Source organism: Stegastes partitus, unplaced genomic scaffold (genome assembly GCF_000690725.1).
Source record: "Stegastes partitus isolate 25-593 unplaced genomic scaffold, Stegastes_partitus-1.0.2 Scaffold1167, whole genome shotgun sequence".
NCBI lineage: Eukaryota > Metazoa > Chordata > Actinopteri > Pomacentridae > Stegastes > Stegastes partitus.
In genome coordinates, this window is record NW_007578898.1 from 5,952 (window position 1) to 27,602 (window position 21,651).

General features: G+C 41.4%; 4 non-coding genes across 4 annotated transcripts; all 4 read left to right on the plus strand.

Moving 5' to 3' along the window:
- The first annotated feature begins 104 nt into the window (after positions 1-104).
- trnay-gua (transfer RNA tyrosine (anticodon GUA)) lies at positions 105-189 on the plus strand. Its single transcript is given in 2 exon segments — positions 105-141; positions 154-189. It is a non-coding gene; the product is annotated as a tRNA-Tyr (tRNA).
- Positions 190-8,713: 8,524 nt separating this feature from the next.
- On the plus strand, positions 8,714-8,801 carry trnay-gua (transfer RNA tyrosine (anticodon GUA)). The gene is given in 2 exon segments: positions 8,714-8,750; positions 8,766-8,801. It is a non-coding gene; the product is annotated as a tRNA-Tyr (tRNA).
- A 7,247-nt stretch (positions 8,802-16,048) lies between these two features.
- trnas-uga (transfer RNA serine (anticodon UGA)) lies at positions 16,049-16,130 on the plus strand. The gene has a single exon. It is a non-coding gene; the product is annotated as a tRNA-Ser (tRNA).
- Positions 16,131-18,478: 2,348 nt separating this feature from the next.
- trnay-gua (transfer RNA tyrosine (anticodon GUA)) lies at positions 18,479-18,571 on the plus strand. Its single transcript has 2 exons — positions 18,479-18,515; positions 18,536-18,571. It is a non-coding gene; the product is annotated as a tRNA-Tyr (tRNA).
- Positions 18,572-21,651: the final 3,080 nt, after the last annotated feature.

The window sequence follows — 21,651 nt, forward strand, 5'->3', positions numbered from 1 at the left end:
ATCTGCAGAGGAGAAAACTGCAGTCATACACGTTGGTATCTATTCTGCTTCAGTTCCTCTCTCTTGCTTTCATGTGTTGACAGAGCAGACCATTCAGGCTGTCCCCTTCGATAGCTCAGTTGGTAGAGCGGAGGACTGTAGGCGTGTGCTGTAATCCTTAGGTCGCTGGTTCAAATCCGGCTCGAAGGAGGAGGTTTTTGTTAAATAACCAGCTGAAGCGTTTGTAATCAGGCATGTAGCATACGGGAGTAGAACCGCAGACGACTGATATGAGGACAGCACAGACACTCATTTCCCATCTTATGGCCAAATGTGCAGACAGAATTTGTGGTGATAATCCTTTGTTTCAGAAAGCATTTAGCGGTGCCTGAAAATAGAGAAACTCTTCAGCAGCACTTAGACTGAATAGACCTTTTACAGACATTTTAATTTGTCACAGTAGGGGAAGCACAGGTCTATTAACGATGCCTGCAGTCCACTTAGCAGAGCTACGATTGTTCTACGAGCTTCCTGCCATGGCTGACTGGGACTCTTCATGGAACTGAGCCATCATTAATATGCTTGTGCTTTATCTACTGTGACTCGTCAAAATGTCCGACACAAAAATGGTGTTTAAAAAAATGACAACATAACTTTACAGGAAACGGCGTCATGAGCAGCAATAAGACTTTAGACTTCTGTTGGTTGTGGAATGTGATTGAATCTCTGCATTCAGTACCAAATGAAACACTTAAGTTGGACCAGTTCTGTTCTATTTATGGGCCATTCAGGCAACAGGTCTGTTCAACAAACCAATCTGGTCTCAGCTGAGGTTGTCACAGAGATTCTTAACTTGAATATGAATGTTTAACTGCCCAACATGTATCATAGGTCCTTCCAAAGCATCATTATCCCAATTCTCTCCTCCTTTCATGAGCTGCTTCACCACATCATCTGGGATTTTCTTTGCAGGCTATTGTTTACATTCAAACCCTTATTTAAGGTACATCTTGTGGTTTGAATGTTGATCTCGCCAGAATAGAGTCACACAATCTAGCTGACCTACATGGCCTTTTCTGATGTACATATCTTTAGTACAGCTCATTAGTATGGTCTTCACTCTCCTAAATAATAGCCATCATTGTATTTAAGCTTCTGTGATTGCATATTTCAATACATATAAACACTTTGTTAAAATAGCTTGCCTGGAAATACACTTGACTGTAATTTCCAACAACACGAGGAGACTGTGATGCTGCACAGTCTTAAACATCACCTTTATTTTTCCAGGCTGTAAATCAGCAAAGCATACCAGGAATGGACCGCGTGGACGAGTTGGAAGCCTACCTGGTAGAGCAGACGGGAACTGAACGAGCAGCAGGCCAGCACCATTGTGGGTCTGTGGCACAATCTGGAACAATTGGATAAGGACAGGATTGTGTTTGCTGCTCGGCACCAGGACAGGTTGTTGACAGGTCACTTCAGGTCACCCAAGAAGAAGGCTGTTCTCGTGTTGAGAGCTCAAAGAGGTCTGTTCTGGTGACTCAGCTGCTCAGTGGCCTAACTGCTGCTATCTTTTTGAAATTATGTTTGAGAGGCTGTGCAACATTCACTCATGCCCTCAAAAAAATGGTCCAGCACGGGGCGCCGCTACAGCTCACCTGGTTGAGTTGGTGTCCTATGTATAGGGCTACAGTCCTGATATGGAGGTCATGAGTACGAGTCCTGCTCATGACCTTCCCCCCATTCTTCTCCCCCACTTTCCTGTCTCTCTCTCACTTCACTATCAAACAAAGGCCAAAAAAATAACTTTAAAAATGGTCCACCATATTGTAGTCCAGGACTACAGAAAAAAAAAAAAAAAAAAGGCAGCTGATTTTATGCAGTGGAAAAATAATTGACAAAGCATCCTTCAACTGATCGAGTTAAACCAGAGCACCCTCATCCAGTGGACTAACCGTCGGCTGAAGGGGCAGGAGGTCTCTGTGCAACTGCCTGAGGCTCGGCCCGTGGCAGGTGAACCGCTGCCATCTGAACAGACACAACCTCCACAATATCAACATCAGCTGCACATGTAGCGCATTCTGGGAAAATCCCAGTTTCAGTGGATCGAGCTTTCGAAACCCTCAGTCCCCCAGCCTTAAGTCTCATTCCACGCAGATCCAACTATCAGCTCCATCAGTGCAGCGTCCAGGTACCTCAGCTCTGCCAGAGACTAAATCAAGGCTGATGCATATTTATCCCAAGCCAGCAGCACCACAGCCACAGATGTTTTGGGTTACAAGTGTCATGCTGTGTTTGTAGATGCCACCCAGTCCTATAAATGGACTCAGTGCAGCTAACACCAACTCTGACAGTTCTGCCAGTGGCACAGCTGCAAAAGGAAAACACAAATACAGTCGAAGAGTTAGGTTTACTACTTTGCGTACAGTTTCACACATAAGACACTGGCTGTAGCCAACAGAATGACAAAATTACTTTCCCAAACCCTGAGACTGTCAGCAGTGAACAGTGGCTGAAAATGACGGAAAAGTAATTTAAAACCTTTTGATATTTGTATGAATATTTTTTGTGCTGGAACAAGTGAACTCAGTGGGAAACGAGGTGTGTCAGAAAAGTTTCAGGACTGGTGTCACAAAAGATATATTTCAAATCCAAACTACAAACTACAAGTTTTCCCCTTTGAAGTAATCCCCCTGGAGTCTAACTCACTTCCCCAGGATTGTTCCTGGATCATCCTTGCCAATCCCATGGCCGCAACTAAATGCATTTATTCATGTAGACATGATCAAGATGACCTGCATGAAGTGCAAACCGAGCAACTGAACGGGGAACAAAGGTGATCTAAGTGGCATGGTTGGTGGTGATCTGACTATTTCAGAGATAGTTGCTCTATTGGGATTTTCACACACAATCATCTCTAGTGTGGACAAAGAATTAAAAAAAAAAAAAACACAAACAACCATTGTTTCTGTATGGTATACAAAAGCAATAATAACATCTCTAAATGCACAAAACGTCTAAACCTCAAAGTAGATGGACTACAGCGGCAGAAGAACAGCTAAGAACAGGAAAGCGAAGCTACAGTTTGCGCGGGCTCACCAACATTTGACAATAGAAGACTGGAAAAGGCTGCCTGGTCTAATGAGTCATTCAGGTGGTAGGGTCAGAATTTGTCATCATAGTTCACTATTTAACATTTTTAAATATTTATGCAACAGCCACTAACTGCCACTAACCAGGCACACAGGCTGGTAATGTTGTGTTTTTAACTTCGCTGGTGAATTATGCTTCACATTCATGTGAGGCAAGATGATTGTTGAAACGTGTCAGTTGATTCACACTGTAGACATAACTTGAATGTACGTGCATCTTGCAAATATTGACTATTGTGCCTCCTGTGACATCACAGGTTCCTCCTGCTCTCGGTGCTTCATGCAGCGCTACAGGCCAGAGCACACAGTCATACAACCTTCAGTTGTGGTGTTACCCTCCACAGCCAGCTCTTTGCCCATGTTCTACTGCTGTGGATGCCATACAGAGTGTGGAAGGTATGGCTGCTGTGTACTAATCCTGCTTGTACTCAGCATCCACTGGTCAGTGGCGGTCTGCACAGGAGAGTACGCCAGGTCCTTCATATCGACCATTACTACAACTTGGTGACAGAGACTCTGATCTGCACCAAGTGCTTGGTACACAACAGAGTGTGCTGCCTTCATGGCCAGTTGTACCTTGATGCCACTGAATTTCCAGGAGCCCCTGAAAGCTGTGGTGTTGCCTAACTACTAGTGGCTACTTGTTGTTTACAGTCAAGATATCCTCACCAGGCTGGAGGATGTTAAGGCTGACACAACATCCAATTTGAAAATGGATTCCACTAAAAAGGGTTGAAACAGGAATTTCCTCTGCAGTATCACCACCAGCTTCACACATAACATGCCACCCAACACAGCTGGAGAGAAAAAGACTGGGTTTGACGAATGGAGCCATCCCCGCCCCCTTCAGTCTCATTCAACACACATATCAGCTCTATCAGTGCAGCATCCAGGTACATCAGGTCTGTCAGGCACCTCAGGTCTGTCAGGCACAAAATCAAGCCTGAGACCTATTTGTCCACAACCACCAGCACCACAGCCACAGCTGTTTGGCTTTACCAGTCCTTTGCATTTGTTAACACAGCCCAGTCCTTTCCATGGCCCAAGTTGTACAAGTACTACTGCTGACAGCTCTGCCAGTCACACAGACGCAAACCCTAAGTGCAAGTTTAATCAGACGGTCACATCCAATGCTTCTACTTTCACACACACGAGACTGGTCATAGTACAAGGGCAAAATATATTGTCCAAACACTGAGACTGTTAGCAAGGAGCAGAGGCATAACATGATGAGGCAGAAAATAAAGCCAGTGAACCTGTATAGATCTCTGTTGTCGTTGCCTCTGAGGATTGTTGTTGGTCATTGTGTAAAGTTCGGTAAACTCCTCCAAGGGGGGAGTTTTATTAAAAACATGGTGTGCCGGAGGTTTCACGTCTTTGGAATCAATCCATTGCCATATGAATCGATTCATTTAAAGTTTATGCGAAATATTCACAGTGTTTATGTCTATATAATTGTCTCAATGACAAATTGCTGTTAGTTAATTGTGTACGAGGGTTCATGTCAGGGGGTTTCATCCTGTTTTGTTTGTTGTAGGCCTGTACATTCCACAGAGGGTGTACACGGTGAATTTGAGCTCTAAATAAATTCAGAATTGAATTTATATGTACAATAGTGTTGCCTTAGTTTACACTGTTTACTTCCCCCCCCATGCTGCAGGAACATCATCATGCCATACATCCTGTACTGCTTTATTTCAGGGAACAGTGCAAACTACCACATCTAGCTGTTAGAAGGGTTGAATCACTGAAACTAGGATTGAGTTGCTGCAGCTGTCTCAGCTTCAAGCCGGCGCACATACACAGAGAGCTGGTGTTTTGTGTGAACAGGAACTACGAGAGGGTGTTTGGCAAGAAATTGATCCCTACATTTACACCACCTGCAAAATACTGAGGTGAGGTTGAATTGTTGTTGCTGTGTTTTTGTTTTATGACTTTAGGATGATTCTGTGTCTTAACGTTCGGTTCTCAGGGGAACCCTTTGGAATACAGTATTTATTGAGGCAGAAAAATGAGCCTCTACAAGACATGAACCCTCATTCTGATCAGGGATTCGAGGAACTTGTGGGAAGAGAAGGAGCAACATGTCTCTGATAACACCGCAGGGGTCTTTTTCCCACAGACCCCAGTGCCACCAGTTCCGGCCTCCATCTCCTTTTCCCACTCTCCAGTCTACACCAGTGTCCTCTATGCAGCAAGTTGTAAATTCACTCACATCTTTTTCTAGATGAATGGATCTATGTATGAGCAACAGACACAAATCAAATACACTACAAGAGGACAGCAGACCATATCCTAATGGTATCTCATTCTGCAGAATTGACAAAATATTAGGTAGCTGATATTGTGCAATTGCATGTTAATGCAGGAGACCAACATTCAACTTGTTGAGGTAAACCAGTCCACCCTCATCTGGTGGCATAACCGATGACTGAATGGGCAGGAGGTCTCTGTGTTTTTGTGAGGATCTCAACTGCCTGAGGCTTGGCCGGTGGCAGGTGAACCTCTGCTACCTGCAAAGACACAGCCTGAGTTTCCACCATGGTATTACCATCAGCTACACCCATACAACATGCCACCCAATGCAGCTGGACAGACGATGACTCGATCGAGCCATCAACCCCACCTTCAGTCTCATTCAACACACATATCGACTCCGTCAATGCAGCGTCCAAGTACCTCAGGTCTGCAGGGATAAAATCAAGTCTGAGACCTACTCGTCTGAAACCAACAGCACCACAGCCACAGTTGCTTTAACTGGTGCCACAATGCATTTGTTGATGCCATCCAGTCCTGTCTGTGGAACCAGTGTCACCAGCACTACTGCAGACAGCCCATCCAGTGACTCAGGTGCAAAACCCAAATGCAAATACAATCGGACGGTTGCATCTAATATTTGTGGGAAATGCAGACAGTTTTGCACAAAAGAGACTGGCCACAGTCAGTACAAGGTCAGAATATATCCCCCCAAACACTGAGCCTGTCAGCAAGGAACAGTGGCTGAACCTGATGAGGCAGAATAGAAAACCACTGAATCTATAATTGTTTCTCTGTTGCTGGTTGCCTCTGATGATTGCTGTTGTTGGTTACTATCTAAAGTTAGTAAAACCTTCACAAATCACAAAGTTTTCTTCTTATTTTTCATGTAATATTGTTATCAAATTTGTTTTAGTATTTCTTGAAACTGCTGGCAGTTTTAATTGATGCAATGTGAAAATATTCTGCTGTAAAATGCTTTAAAATACATTCAGCTGTTTGAAATACTTTGCTGTGCTATTGAAAAATACTTTATTTATCCCAGAAGGGAAATTCAATTGTTGTTGAGAGATTGTAAAGTTGATTATTCTATAAAGTTAGTTGTTTTTTTCTGGTTTTCTGGTTTTTCTCCTTTTCTGCATTTCATATTGTTGTAAAATCTAAGTTTTACAGACTGCTGGCAATTTAAGTGGCACAATGTGCAACTGAAGCATCTTCAAACGTCACCTTGTACCTTCTGTTTTCTTACTCTTCTGTAGTTTTAGCCCGTGTGTTCAATTGTGAAAATGCTTCAAGTTACAGTTCGTTCTTATAGGACTCTGTATTCACTCGTGAGTTTATCATCAAATCACTGTTATTTGTTATCGCAGAACATTTCAGATATTTGATCCGAGTCAAAATCGTTTTAGTTTGCTTTCGGTTGCTTTAGGTTGCTTTCTTGAAGGCTGCAAGTTAGTTTTGTGCTGGGCACTCAAAGTTCTAGTTTTAATGTACATTAAAATACTTGCAGTTTATAATAACTGAACTAAATTTTATGAAAACTAAGTGATGTTTGAAGTTATGGAGAAGTGTGGAATTTTACTGCAACTAAGTTTGGTATCAGGACACCTCAATAAAATAAAGCAGCAACAACAAATATACTGGAGTGGGTTGCTCAGTGTACAGCAGTGTGTGGTGCCTTCATGGCCAGTTGGAGCTTGCTGCCACGACATTTCCAGGAGCCCCTGAAACATGCGGTGTTGCTCAGCTAACAGTTTACAGCAAGCGGGGAGAGGTAGAGGTAGAGGGGTGAGGAGTGAGGACATCGGGGTGAGATGGAGCGTCGTTGCTCTGTCACCGGACTGTGTGCAATATTTGGGCACTTTGGCAATTTTTTTTTTTTTACTGTATCCAGTGTTATTATTATTACTATTGTTGTTGTTGTTGTTGTGTTGGTGTTGTGTTTCTAGTACAACAATTTCCCTGAGGTTTACACCGAAGGGATCAATAAAGTTTGATTCTATTCTTTTATTCTAGATATCCTCACCAGGCTGGAGGATATTAAAGCTAATATAACATCCACATACAGATCCATTTTGAGAATGAATTCCACTAAAAAGAGTGAAGCAGCCAGAATTTCCTCTGTGGCATCACCACCAGCTTCACACATATCACAAGCCACACAGCACAGCTTCACAGAGCTCGTTTTCGGTGGATCGAGTCATCTCTATCGCGAACCAGAGGCTGGCAGAGTTGTCAAAAACTAGCTAAACAAAACTAAATTCTGAAGCCAAATTTAGGGACACAATAACAACAGCTATGCCACAAACAAAGGTAATTAATTAACTAAATGGTGCAAAGAATTAACGAAATGAGCGAGTGCCTCAGAACACACATTACCAAAAATACTAGACACGAGTAACTTCTAACCTGGTTACAAGGCTTGTAGCAGAAGTTACCTACACAAAAAGACAACAAGGAGAAAGCTGCTCACTTCAAGTCACTGCTGCCTTGACTGTGAAGTTGGCTGCAGATTTATGTCCAGGTGTGGTGATGCTGCAGTTTGATTGGAGGAGGAACCTGGGTGGTGGCCCAATCAGCCAGATCGGTTGGGATGGTGAAGGATGAGGGTTGGAGTACAGGTCTGGAGCTCCAGGCTAATCAGCAGACTGGCAGCTGGGGTGTGGAGCAGGTTAACCAGACAGCTGAGCTATAATGAGTTCACACAAGCCATGTCCCCACACAGAGGCTAAAAACATCCACCACAAGAGCAGAAGGCATCAGCCACCAGGAGCTGTAACAAATAGAAAGTACTCTATTGAGGTACATTACAAAAATGATTGTTTTGATGGCCAGGATTTCTGGCTTTGTCATCATGTGATCAGAAACTGACCATTTTGTAAGAGACAAATACTGAGCGTGGTAAACACCGCACATGAAAACCCACAGAAACCCCCTCAGCAGCTCAGTTGGTAGAGTTGAGGACTGTAGGAGAGATGCGCTGTCATCCTGAGGTTGCTGGTTTGACTCCAGCTCGAAGGAGGAGGTTTCTGTAGGTTTAGTTATCCCAGAGACTGTGCTTTAAATAGATCTGATCACTTTAACCGGTGATGCACTGCATCACTGATAATTAGGTATGTACTACCAGCAACTGGTGCCTGAATGATAAACAGGTTGCTTAATGTTAGACTATTGCAGAGATATTTTGCCAAATATACTAAAAGAGAAAACTGCAGTCATAGATACTACTGGTTGAAGTGCACACAACATATAAAGAAAGTACAGTTTCTCTCACATGTTCATTATTTAGTGGTATTGTACACAGTAAATTGTTCAGATGCATCCCTTCGATAGCTCAGTTGGTAGAGCGGAGGACTGTAGGAGAGCTGTGCTGTAATCCTTAGGTCGCTGGTTCAAATCCGGCTCGAAGGAGAAGCTTTTGTGCTCAGGTGACACCTGTACTTCAAACACATGAAACTGACATTACCAGTTTGCCAGTGAGGTGTCTATAACTGAGCATGTAAAATAAAACATGCGGCCTGATCAGTACGTCTGCAGACTGCTGATATAAAATCACCACAGAGGTTTGTTTTACATCTTATTCATCCAAACAAGCAGAGACAATTTAGGATACTTTCTGTTAATGCGGAAACCCCTACTGTGTGAAATCACTCCAAAGTAGACAGAAAATATATTAGGACACTATTACCAGTGCTTTATTTTGTAACAGAATAACACCAAACCGTCACAGTCATCCTGGGCTGCAGCTGTGGATTTGAATCAATCAATGTGAAATCAGTATTCAGAAGGAGCAGCAGATAGGGTGATTGAGAGCATGAGCGAGGTACCACAACATGGCCTTGTGGGCCCCCGGGGACCTCGTCTGAGTTTTTGGCCCTGGTCTCATCCAATCAGAAGTGAGCCTGACTTTGTTGACTGATGTCTCTGTACAGGCTCAGGCATGAGCTGGTGTGAATAGTGCCTCCGGCCATGCTGACCGGTAGTCAGGCAGGAGTCAATATGGCTCCAGGCTAAAGCGTTTGGGCAGACAGCAGGCGAGGTAGGCATACGTACATTTTGCATTACAGTTAGGGAATTAGGCTGGTTTTCTTTTCCAACACAAAACTGAAATATGGATATGCAACAATTAAAAAAGGTCCAAGTTCCTCGTCCAACCACCAGACCATAAAAAATTGCGGATGACAGATAGAAATACAACAACAGGAGACAAGAGCTCAGGTAGAGAGATTTGCATGACGCCAACATTAATTTTGCATGACTGGACTTGGCTGTACGAACTCGCCAAGGGACTGATTGTCCTGACAGTGGCCTGGTATGCAGAACTACCATGCATGGAAGCATCAATCTGGCATATATTTCGATTGACAGGGCTGAAAATGTTTTGGCATATTATTATTTAACAGCAAGCATCTGTTGGCGAGCAGCATTGAGAGGTCATAAAGAGGAGGATGTCAGTGTCTCTACTGGGAGCTGGTGTTGTAACGTCTTTCAGAAAGCCACTGCTGGATGTCAGAAAGAAGCCGATACTGTATTTCCATCACCTGAATGGTGATGTGCCTTGTTATAGGAATCAACAAGGAGACTTTCAAGATAAACTTATGGCAACCTGACAAGATGTAAGTTTATAGTCCTGCAAAATTACAGCATTAGAGACGCAATAAGGGCAGTTGCAGGTTTCACTATAATACAATATATATTTGAAACTAATCCAAATCCAACTGATATTTTTTTTGGTTTGACTTTTATAAAGCCACAGTGGAATGTGGGTATAAAAATAATCCTATTTTAATAAAACAATAATAATAATAATAATAATAATAAAAACTCAAGTGAGACAAGTACAGGTTTCATAAAAAGGAGGATGGTGTTTAATTAAACCTGGACCTGATTCAGACTTATTGTATTTACACTGCATTGCTACTTGGAGGCCTAAAACCTTCCAGGACACGTGACTACTGATCTGATATTTTAACAGATTGATTATTGGTGACAACTATGGAAAAATTAGAGAAGAAAACTGGGAACTGTGCAGCAATGTTTCTGTCTTTGACAAAAAAAAATTCAAGGAATGACACAAGTTAAAATCGAGCGTATTCCTCAGCTGCCACATGATGTATCTGTATATTAAAGGATATTCATAGTTTATGTGTAGACACAATCATTGTTGCATAATGCAGTTGACATTCTACTCATTTCTACTTTTTGTATTTTTTTGTCATTAATTAGTAGATTTTTTTCACAATTATTTTTAAAAACCTTATTTTAATTATTTCAAATTATTAGTAGAATTTTCTTTGATTATTATAATTGTAATATATGTCCATATTTTTTTTCCATTATATTGTTCTTAGATTTTTTTTGCATACACACACACACACACACACATTTTTTTTCCCCCTTGTGAGTTTCCAAACTGTCAGAAAATGTAGATGTGATCCAAGAAATTGTGACCAAACCATATGACCTAAATAGAAAGGGTTTTGAGAGTCAAAAAAATAATAATAATAATAATAATAATATTAAGAAGATTGATTCAAAGTAAAACAATCCAGTGAAGCGGAGCCGTTTCAAATGAAACAATGATGACCTTGTTCTAATCAGCCAGAGAATTAGTGGGTCAGACGTGGAGACACCGTGGCTGCTCCTCTCTCACATCCCGGTAGTTTGGTGTGGTGGAATGCTAATGACGGTGAATCACACGTCTCCGGTTGATGTGCTGGAGGGAGCGAGGAAGTCGGCAGACCACCCAGATCTCCTCCCATGTCTCCCTCTGCAGCACTTAGCAGTGTAATTATATGGGAGTGACGTGAAAAACGCTCTCTGTGCAAATATGGATTAAGTCCCAGACAGCAGCGTTCATTTCCAAAACACCACATCTTACTTTCCTTTAATCATCACCTGAAGTTACGTAAAAATATAGAGGGATGATGCACATGAGGACTATAATTCAGTGTACTGGGGACCAAGTCGCCGGTTCTATTTTCTGGTCAGTTATTCTGTAAAAGGAGAAGTTTAAAAGTAAATTCATCATGATTTGATGGTTAATGTTGACTTGTTAATTCTCAGTTTCTCAGTTTCCATAACATCCCACTAAGTCCTCCTCTACTTTAAAAATTGCACTTTTTGTGATAAATATCTGATTTTCAGGTTTTGTCAGGTTTCACAGCATCCCCCCTTAAATAAGACAACTAAGTGGCACTCAGAAGCATAGCCTTCACATTTGCTTTGTATTTACTGACTGAAAATGAAGAAAAGCAAAACGTCAAGCATTTGGGAGGCTGCCTGTCACAGTCTACAGGATTAATGCAGAGTGCTGCCTCTTTTACCAGGTGGGAACAGGTGCAAACAATTCAAGCCAATCAAATGACTGTGATTAGTCAGATGGAGCAGGAAAGTAAAGGTGTGAAGCTGTGTTCGTACACGAATTAACCGGCGCGCCATTCATTCCTATGAGAGCCTCCGTGATCTCTGGTGTTTATGAAACTCCTCCCTTTTCCTGCTCTGAATCTGCCTCAAGTACATTAAAAAAAATCTAATTTTTGTGGTAGTTTATGGAGACACAGGACTGTTTCCTGGCATTGAACACCAGTGGGCCCAGTCACTATAATATACAGCTGCATGAACATAAAGAAAAACTATGTGGAAAAAAGAGGTGAAGCCACTACGTTTTCATTTTAAAATGGTGTTTCAGCACAAAAATAATCTCAATCCAGATGAGCATTGTCAGAAATAATCTCCATCAATACTGAGGCCCCATTTACACGTAGCAGAAACAGTGATATCTAAATGCGTTTGGGTCTTTGGTTCACACATAAATGAAGCTACAAGCCACCGAAAACAATCAGATCTCAAACCTCCGGCCAAAGTGGAGATTTAGAAAAACTCTGTCTTTACGTTTGCATGTTGACAGGAGGAGACGGAGTTGGACGTCACAGTATACGATAAAAGCGTCATCAGCGTCATACGTGTGCGACCATGTTTATAGTTTGGCTGCTGTGATAGAAAGTCAGTGTTTTACTGGTTTTGTTCTCTAACACCACATTTAGGAGCAGCTCCGCTTCTCTGTCGATCCAAACAAATGATCCACATGCTGTTATCGTTGAAGTAACAGGAAGTAATTCGTGCCATTCGTTGTTGTGTTTTTTCCAGGATTCTGATTAGCTAGTATGTATGCTTCTCGCTACACTGCCCCCTATAGGTGTGGCATGCTCATAGCAGCTCTTAAGGACATGTTTGTGTTTGTGTAAAAAAAGATTTTTTTGAAAACCATCTGGTGTGAACGATGTTATTTTTGAAAACATATATCCGGTTTTGTAAATTCCCAGCTATGTGTAAATGTGGCCTAAGACACCAGACGCCTGAACGACACAAGCAGGTTTAACATATCCAGGATATCTTTTCGTTATCTGGTTTAACGGAACCTGACAACTCACACGAAGATGTCATAAACTCAGTCAATTTAGGGTTTCTGAATCTTGCTCTAAGGAACAATCACAAACATGGACAGCATGTTTAACCCACAAGGAGAACAAACTGTAATCCTAAACCAGTATGAGGATTTTTTAAAATATATAATACAGGCTAAAAGCAATGCAGCTGTCCGGTTATGCTGCTGCAGCCAAAACCACAAAAGATAGCTGGCAAATGAACTGCCAACTGTGTGAACGTGACTTAATAGGATTATCAGTATCACTGCCTCATAGAAGGCACAATCTGCACAGTTTTAATTATGTATTAATTGCTTGGATGTAGTCGTCCTTTATGCCACTAATAAATAATGAAGTAATAAAAATATGATCCAGTAATCTCACATTTCAGTCCTATTCTTTCAGCTGCTTGGTGCTGTTAAACAGTTTTGGAAGCAAGTAAAGAACAAATATAAAATCATAATTGAAATCAATAAGTAGGCTCACTGCAAATCTTATAAACTCAAGAATCTCAAGGAGTTTGTGCTTCATCTGTCCCTGCTTTAGGGTTATATTATTGAATACAGACCTATAACAATGCAGTAGCTTTGAAAATGCTCCTAAATCCTCTTGTAGACCCGATCACGGTGTTTTCTGCTCTTTGAGATGGTACCATCTTTCAAAAAAACTGGCTTACCTATTAAAACAGTGATGTTTCCATATGTTTTGAGCTGTTTTCTTGAACACAATCTGCTCCAGAGCGTGTTTGGAGTTCAGCACAAGTTTCATTGACGATGTACCCGCAGTGAGCATCCAGATTTAAGCCTGAATTTACCTCGCTAACACCAAATCCTGCTTTGACGTCCAGGCCTCAGAAAATGTGCATCACATGACCATCTATGCAGTGTATGAACATGTGATGTAAAAAGGAAGCAGAGGATTGGTTGGTTAGTTGTCTTCTGATAGGGGGGTGACCAATCAGGGAAACCAAGTCATAATTTATTTGTATAGAAAGTTTATTTATACTAAATGGACCTGCACAGCATCAGAAGCCTAGAAGCAACATTTAGGGTTAACAAGGTAACTGCAGGTTTAAGTCTGTTTTCTGAGGACTGCGATGGTTGTTACCTGTTGACACGTCACCACAGTCACCAGTGCTGCACACATCAGCTCCAGAGAAGGTTATGTTCAAGATCAATATGTATAAAAACACCACCTAGTGACAAACCAGAGTTCTTGACAAAAGGCGTTATCTTTCCACAAAGATCCCATGGAGCTTGGTGCACAGTAGTGAGAAGGTCTTCTGGGAAGGCAAGAGTTTTTCTGAGATTGTCTAATGAGCATAAAAACAAGGTATATAGATTCTCAGAGGAGGAAACTCCAGTCTGCCTTATTGTCGTGCTGACCACAAGAAATTTCAAAGTAGTTTTATTGTTATACAGGCCTTTATATTGCCATATAATCCTAGAACAGAAACTAATTAAAGCACTAATGCTTTGTAATCCTTGATCTTACAACTGAGATAATAGTGAGTATCCTGACCTTGCTTCCTCACACAGGCCCCTGTGATAAAGTAAAGGTAAAAAGTATATATATAAGACTGGTAAAGTACTTCTAGGTATGTAAATGCAGGAATGTTGCATATTTTACTTCTAGGCATTTAAAAAAAAATTCATGCTGATTTATTTCAAAATCTTAATTACAACTGTTCAGTAAAGAAAGAACAAAAACACAGATTCACCAGAATATCTTCCTGCAACTGGGGATTATTCATTTCCTGGTGAAGGCTGCATTTCCTCAGTGCAAAGGTTCCCTACTTTTTTATTGACCATTAAATCACTGCAGGTGTGTGTGTGTTTTTTATTCCCGGATGTTATCAAAAGAATAAAAAAGAAATAATTCAGCAGTCAAAATAAAAGCAAAAAAAAAAAAAAGAAGATAAAAGAAAAGAAAGAAATGTGATTTAAAAACTCGGTCATTCCTTTGCATTTTGTAAGGAATCCATTTGTGTTGGATGAACTTCTTGAAAAAAGCTCCCAGCTCATGAACAACTCTGCTGTGCCGCTCACTTGCCTGCTGGTGACGTGTCTTCCTCCCTTCCATGAAACCTTATATCTGTGTTTGGTTGATCGGATAAACATCTGTATCTGCAGCAGCACAGATCCCACAGCCTGCTGTGGCCGTTCCTCCTCGTCCCTGAGAAACTCTAGTGTGTTTTTGGTTTATGGAAAACAATCAAAAACAAACAAGGCATTCAGAAGTATAGACAATGCCGGGGTGGCCGGCCCAGAGTGCTGCGCATTCCTCTCCATTTCAGCTAATATTCTTGGAGATTGTGCTTAATGCAATTACAGGGGAAATGGCGGTCTCCCATGCACAGAGGGGAGTTGGTGACTGACTGCAGGGATTGATTCTAATACTTGAAACTCACTCCGTTAGTCTGAGTGTAGCACTAAATGCATTTCCCAGAATCCCAAGGGTCAGGTTTGACATCGACCGTATTTCCAGAGACGTTCCGAGGGATTCGTCTTAAGCCGAACTGCAAAACAGGACAAACTTGATCTCTGCTGCAAAGATATCAATTTATAAATTTTCCAGTGACTAGCTTTTAAAGAGGCAGCTCGGTGGCTGCTGAGTCGCGAGCTCAGCTGTAAAACAGATGTGAGTGCAGCAATTTTTGCAATAATGAACAACTTTCCAATCGGCAGTTGGCTTCGGTGGGAGTTCAGCGATGATACATGATGTGGACCAATGAAAACTACCTGAGTGGAAATGCTAGTATTTGAGAATTAGACTGAACTGTTGACATCATGTCTGTGCTCTGTTGCAGTTGATATAAAAAACAGGGCAAAACGTAAGTGTGCTTGTAGAATGAATACCTTTAGAGATTATACCTACATGTAAACAAAGCAGATAAAATACAAATAGAAATAAACAGAAAAACAACAACAAGGAGGAACAAAAGCTGCAGTTTCTATGCAAGATGAAGTACAGTCAGGATGACTGTCCATATAAACACCCAGTTACTGTAGAAAGAGCAGATCTTTGTAATGTTCTTGGTATTTTGGAAAATGCAACATTAGAAGCTTTTCTAGTACAGGAAGTTCTGGGATGTATTTTATCAGCCGTCTGACCTCACAAAGTGTCCTTCACCCGCACAAACAAATCCTCCTCCCTGGATGAGAACATCAGCCTTAACTATTGAATCGCTCCTTATTGCCACAGAGGTTTGCTGTTCAGCATGCTGGATGAGCTGTGATGGCCGAGCAGTTAAGGCGTTGGACTTGAAATCCAATGGGGATTCCCCGCGCAGGTTCAAATCCTGCTCACAGCGCTGTTGTGTTTATGAGATGCAACCCAAATTTAGTGCTGAACTCCTGAATCAAAAGTACTTTTCATAACACAGAGTTTCCAACTGTGCAGTTCTAAAATAGCACCAAGAGGAGTCATGGCAAGTGCTCCCAATAAATCACTTGTCAAAGATCCTCCACTGAGAGAAAGTCACTTTTTCTGCTCTTTCAATAACCAAACAGGCTGAGACTGAGGAGATGATGACTAATTACTTTGCGGAAGTGAAATCCTTCCCACTCTCTCCATGTGATATTGCAATGTCAGCCAGTGGACAGACAGGAATGTAATAAACAGCTCACACTGTAAACTAAACACACAGTGGAAGCCTATTATTCTTGGTTCTGGATACTTCGACCTGTCAGCGGAGGCCAGAAGGAGTCTCCTCACACTGAGACCGGAGGAGGGAGGAAGAGGGAGACGTTTGGTCTGGACTTTCCATGTGTTGTCTTTTCTGCTGTCCCAGCAAATATTCTGGGTACATGTAGAAAACATGATGGGTGGAGCATTTGTGTTGACCGTGGAATATGTTGCGTTTTTGTTTTCATGCTAAGCTATATGAACCATGATCAAAAAGCTTTGGGACTGTCAGTGGTGTAGTAACGGTCATGTGCATGCAACATGTGCAAGCAGCAACTATCCTGAGTTAGAAGACTGTGACACCACGCTATAAAGAGCAAGACCTGTATTTTATGCTGTTTTATGTGATCTCTGGTAGGTTCATATTTGCTTAAGGAATGGAGTCTCCAACTGGAGCAGAGAGCAAACATCCTGTTTGTGTCAGTCAGTAGATGGGATGACCAAACCTTCATGTCGAAGATCATCAGTGGTGATGAGAGGTGGGTCTACAGCTACCAGCAAGAGAAGAAACAGCAGGTTTCCCATTGGAGGAGTGTGTAGTTTCCAAATCTGGACAAGGCCCAGCAGGTCAGGAGTGCACCAAGAGCATGCTGGTTGATTTCTGCAGCTTTCACATGATTGTGCACCAAAAACAAGGCCACATTCACACATAGCCAGGTATTTACAAAAATGGATCTGCGTTTTCAAAAATAACATTGTTCACACCAGATTGTTTTCAAAAAAAAAAAAAAGTCCTTTACACAAACCTGCATAAACATGAGCTGCTATGAGCATGCCAAACCTGTAGGGGGCAGTGTAACAAGAAGCATAAAGCCATGCTAGCCAATCAGAATCCTACAATGAATGGCACAAGTTACTTCCTGTTACTTCAACGATAATGCCGTGAGGGTGGTTTGTTTGGGTCAACAGAGAAGTGAAGCTGCTCCTAAATGTGGTGTCAGAGTGCAAAACGAGTAAAATATTGACTGTGAAACATGTCAGTCCACGTAAATGCTTTAACAGCATCCATTTCTATCACAGTAGCCAAACTGTCAACATGCTTCGTACACGACACTTTTGTTGCATGCTGTGATGTCGTCCTCCGTCTCCTCCTGTCTACATGCAAATGTAAAGACATAATCTCCACTTTGGCTGGAGTTTTCAGATATGATTGTTTTCGGTGACTTGAAGCTTAATTTTCATGTAAACCAAAGGTCCAAACGCATCGAAATATCACCGTTTTTGCTGCGTGTAAATGGGACCAAAGTCACCCACAGATGGTTTGTTAAGGCAAAGGTCTAATGCAACATCCTGAGGTGTCAGAAGGAGAATCTTTAGTGCAAATAACCACTAAATGTGGCTCCATGTCACTTCTTTTTCTTCTTTAAAATGAAATTCTATTTGAAGGATTGTGGTTTTTATAACAGTGGAGGAGATTCAGCGCTAATTGCAGATGACGCTTGACATGTTTATATAACAGGACTTCCAGAGAGTGTTGCAGAGGTGCTGGGAGCAGAGTACCACTGCACAAGAAGACTACTTTCATGGGGATGACAGCCAAATTCAAGAAAGAAATCAGATATGTTTTTTGGTTTTTACAGGCGCCATCTCAAACTTTTCGTTCACCTCTTGTAGACCTGTGACTCGGACAAGTCAGATACGGTAAATATGAAGAACTGACTCGACTTATTGTGGCTCCTTTAAAAGTTGATTTAATTATAAATCATGTAAGACTTGAGGCTTGAAAGCAAAAACAGCAACAAGATCCATGTTTGGACCTGAGTAAATGCTGTTTAATATTTATTTATTGTGCACTTAAATTTCACTTTCTTTCTATCTTGGCAGTTCCATTGGTGAAGCTGGATCCAGTTAAAATGTAGTTTTCAACTATTTTAGTCATACTGTTTAAACACATGATCTGAGCTTTGTTTCAGCTTTTGTTCATATTTTTCATCATGAACACGGAGACATTTAGCCTCTGAGCTCTGCCAGTTCCCTTCGATAGCTCAGCTGGTAGAGCGGAGGACTGTAGAGGAGCAGAGTAACGCCGACATCCTTAGGTCGCTGGTTCAACTCCGGCTCGAAGGAGAAGAGTTTTGTGGTACATAAAGATATCAACTGAGTAAATTAGCAGCTCAGAGAAAAGAGCTAAAAGAAGTCAACCACAAATTCCAGGATTTGTGAATCAAGTAAGGCTCAGTTTTTGTTAAAGCGTGGCATTTACAATGATGCTGAAGCATACAGAGGATTCAAACACATCTTTGACAGTATGATGAGAGTCTGTAATGGCAGAATAGAACACATGATGTGACATGATGACTCACTCACCCACCTCAAGCAGGAAGCAGACCGCTGGCCACCAGCTATTTACCTACAACACTCTACATTTCGGGCATCATAAGACACACTGATATTAAAATGACTGGCAATAATTAACAACTCTTCCTTTTTGCAACTGTCAAATTTCTCCCAGGAGGGACTGTCATCATCAATGGAGAAATCTGCCATTTTCACTCCTAGTTCCTCCCACACAAAAGAAAAAACTACCACCTAGGAAAAGCATTCACCAAACTAACCGCGACACGAAGCGAGAAAATCCCAGACGGGCCCTCAGTTCATGCTCCGCCCAGCCTTGGGGTACTTGAATGCAACATGAAGTGCCATCCTTCACAAAACGCTTCCTCAGAGAAATTGATCATTTATTTGCAGTAAGTGTGATTTGGTGACAAAGGTTGTGGTTAACAAGAACAAATCAGAGGTAAGATATAACTTCATTAAAGAGTGAGCTCTCTGCCAATAACAAACAAAACCACACTATTCATCTGGGAGTCCAACTGACCTAAACAAATAAAATCAAACATAGTCCTACTTCCCTCTCTAACTTAACCAGGACAAAATGGGTTCAACAGAAAGTAGCAGCTTACTCTATTCATCTAATACACGACTTGTTTTTACTGAAGAATGCTTGATCATGATGCTGGTTGGATGCAATGAAGGATGAAGGCCTGCCCCTCTGACCCTCTGACCCTCTGACCCTCTCACCCTCTCCGCACTTTCGGCGATGTCATCTTTCTGCCTTAAGTACCAGCTTCTTCGGTAGTTCAGCCAATCGGTCTTCGGTATGCCGCAGTCCTACTGGGATGCTAAACAGGCATATTACGAGGAAGCACCGGAAAAGCTACACACAGATACAACCACCGTCGTAACAATAGCAGAAAGTTTGTTGGACTGTTAAACTGATCCCTGAACTGAATTTGAAAATTGAGCAGAGCAGCAGAGAGGTTTTACTCTGCACTGCATTGTGACCAGCTTCTAAACGACCAGTAAATGCTTTCCCTTATACTTGCTTTTGCTTTGGCAACGCTCTTCACCTTTCATCTTCTGCGTATAGCAAAATGAAAACTGCTTCATTTTGTCAGGCAGCAAATGTCTAGAACAAAAATGAACCTTGGCCTAGTTTGCACTGCAAGTAGGATATCGTATGCATATATATATATATATATATATATTGTATGCAAACACTTGTGAATAAAATAATGATATTCAGTTTTGTTCGGTACTGAGCAAATATTTTTCCCAGTTTTCAAGTCATAGAGTTTCCCACCATCATGGTTCTGATATTTTTTTGTAATATGCAACCACCCCTACATAATTATGAAAATATTTCTTTACTGCCAGCACTTTATGGTTAAATACATGTAAAAACACAACACGTTTTGATAAGACATGTATTTCTTTATATAAAGGCTGATATATAAAAAAAAATCTTCAAGGTCTATTTTATCAAATGATTGAAAACTGATAGCTGAGACTGTTCTGAAGAAAACAAGATAGAGCATGTATGGCTAAGCCTTATAATGACCAAGATAAGAGCTTGAAAGTGAAGGTAGTGAAATTACCCTGAAAATGGCCTGGGGCTCATAGGGTTAAGGTGCTACACACAGATGCACTCTACTTTTTTTCCCCTCACAACTCTGATGCAAAAACAGATCTGACAGGCAGGCTCCAGTATTTTCTGAGTTTCAGAGTATTTACACATCAGGGGAGAGGTAAGAAAATAACATTATCTATCTCAATAACAACGTTTCATGTTCTGCACTGTAAGAGCTGCAATATTGTAAAACTTCTCTATAGTGGGAGTGAATGTGTTTGCTCCAACACTGCATGCAGGATTATTGTTGCATCTGACCTTTTCAAACACCTTTTCTTTCATCTGTCACAGCGACAACATCCAAATGATCTTGGCCCGAGTGATGCCAAGATAACTTGTATCAGCCAACCACCAAGCTAGATGAAGTTCAACCACAGAGTCATAAACATCAAAAAGGAAAATTACACCATTTTAAGTGTTTGACTCAGGAGGAGTTGAAATTGACATTGTAGACATGTAGCTGATGGTGCTGTAAGAAATAACAGGATGAGAACAAAAGGTACAGATTTGGTATTTGAAGGTTGCATGTAGGAGACGGACTGGAAACACTGTTGGACAGAATGAACTGACTGCTGCAGCATCAGTCACAGTCTGCTCTGCCTTCAAAGGAAAAACATTCAGACATTTTTACCTTTAGTGTGACACACAACTACAGAATCTGCAGAGTTGCATTCTTTTTTAGTTCAACGTGGATTTCGACATTAAGCTTATATCGACTTATCAACTAATGAGAATGTCAGTCTTGCTTCGACAGGTAAAGTTTTGGCACCTGAAATGACTGACGTGGTTTTGGCAGCTGAGACGTCTTTGGGCTGCGGCGACTGTGGCATGCAGGATAACAAGACGTAACAATGGAATAATCCCACAGATTGAACAGTGGATACAACATGCAGTGTGCTTGTACTGAACACACCCGCAGTCATTTAAATACATCTATTGTCTTTGGTTCTGTACATTTGGAAAAATTCACTTCACCTAAGATATGTTATTTTTTGCGTTACTGGCAGATTTCCACTTTCTGGACCTTTATGCTGTTATGACACCACAGTTTAGTGGGAGTATTGTCCCCTTTATATCATGACTATCACACAGAACATGATGTGTGGTAACAGACCACAGCCTGAGGGGCTCTCCAAGTTTGGAGTCATGTGATGTTTAAACAAATATGCGGTGCAACAAGAATTCAATTCAGTCTGCATTTCCACATTGAACCTATATTTGCGCAACATCTAATAAA